Raw genomic sequence first — 1836 nt, forward strand, 5'->3', positions numbered from 1 at the left:
GTCTTACCCTTGATTGCATAAATATGTAGCACAGTAGATGTTTCATGATGCCTCTGACCCATGGCTCCACTGCTCACTGCTGGGTGACACCGAGAAAGTTACTTAACATCTCTGTGCCTCCTTTCTCCATTAGTTCTTTGGAAATAGTACTTGTAAAGTCATCTGCTTCTTGCAGGCAGTTTAGAGCACTGACTGTGTAAACAAGTACAGTTGTCAGGACAGTTCCTTGCGTATAGTAAGTTTCCAATTAATTTTAGCTGTTATTTTTTTGCCGTTAATATTATTGCTGTTCCCACATTTTCCTGGAGCATGTTCCAGAGATACAAAGTCAAGACTACCTTTGACCTCTTGGCTGATCTTTGGGTTATCTCTTCAGCTCTTCAGGGACCCAATGACTGAGTCTGTGGGGCTTGGGGGAAGGCATAGTTTTTTTTTTTTTTTTTGAGCATAATGAATATTCAGCTCTCCTTAAAGGGTATTGTGGAAACTAAATGCAATGGTGGGGTTTAGTCATCATGAGCTTCTAGGAAAAATTTACATGGAAATTTCTCTAGGCAATTAAACCTCTAGTGACCTCTTCATGTGATTTTTATAATGCTTTGAAAAGTAAGTAGTCACTGGATAATGATAGGACATAGGTATATAAACTTAAAAACAGTTTATGAATTTTTAATTTCATAGTTTGTGCTTTTTGTATCCTATCTATCTTTGTCTAACATGATGTCACACATCCTCATACATTTTCTTCTAGAAGTGTTGTAACATTAGCTTTTACATTTAGTTCTATGATGCATTTTTCTAAAAAAAATTAGAAATAGGGCCTCCGTATGTTGACCAGGCTGTTCTTGAACTCCTGGTCTCAAGCAATCCTCCCATCTCAGTCTCCCAAAGTGCTGGGATTACAGGCATGAGCCACCTCGCCTGACCATGCCTGGCCAATTTAAGACTTTTCTTCCTTTCTGATGTGAGTATTGAATGGTATACATTTCCCTCTATGCTTTAGTTTCATCTTGCAAAGTTTGATATGTTGTGTTTTTATTTTAAAATTTTCCCAACAAGGTACAGTTCCAAATAGGAACAGCTCCAGTCTCTAGCTCCCAGTGTGATCAACGCAGAAGATGGGTGATTTCTGCATTTCCAACTGAGGTACCTGGTTCATCTCATTGGGACTGGTTGGACTGTGGGTGCAGCCTAGAGAGGGCGAACTGAAGCAGGGCAGGGCGTCGCCTCACCCAGGAAGTGCAAGAGGTCAAGGAATTTCCCTTTCCTAGCCAAGAGAAGCTGTAACAGACTGTACAAGGAATATCAGGGCACTGCCACCTAAATGCTGTGCTTTTCCAATGGTCTTAGCAAATGGCACACCAGGAAATTATATCCTGCACCTGGATCAGCCGCCCACTGCTAGCGCAGCAGATTGAATTGCAAGGCGGCAGCCTGGCTGGGGGAGGGGCATCCGCCATTGCTAAGGCTTGAGTAGGTAAACAAAGCGGCCCAGAAGCTCGAACTGGGTGGAGCCCACCGCAGCTCAAGCAGGTCTGCTTGCCTCTGTAGACTTCACCTCTCGGGGCAGGGCATAGCTGAACAAAAGGCAGCAGAAACTTCTGCACACTTAAACGTCCTTAAACATCCCTATCTGACAGCTCTGAAGAGAGCAGTGGTTCTCCCAGCACTGTATGTGAGCTCTGAGAATGGACAGATTGCCTCCTCAAGTGCGTCCCTGACCTCCATGCAGCCTAACAGCCTACAACTGTGTACCCCTCTGAGACAAAGCTTCCGGAGGAAGGATCAGGCAGCAATATTTTATATTCTGCAATATTTGCTGTTCTGCAGCCTCCT

This window comes from Chlorocebus sabaeus, chromosome X (assembly GCF_047675955.1).
Source record: "Chlorocebus sabaeus isolate Y175 chromosome X, mChlSab1.0.hap1, whole genome shotgun sequence".
In the NCBI taxonomy this organism is placed as follows: Eukaryota; Metazoa; Chordata; class Mammalia; order Primates; family Cercopithecidae; genus Chlorocebus; species Chlorocebus sabaeus.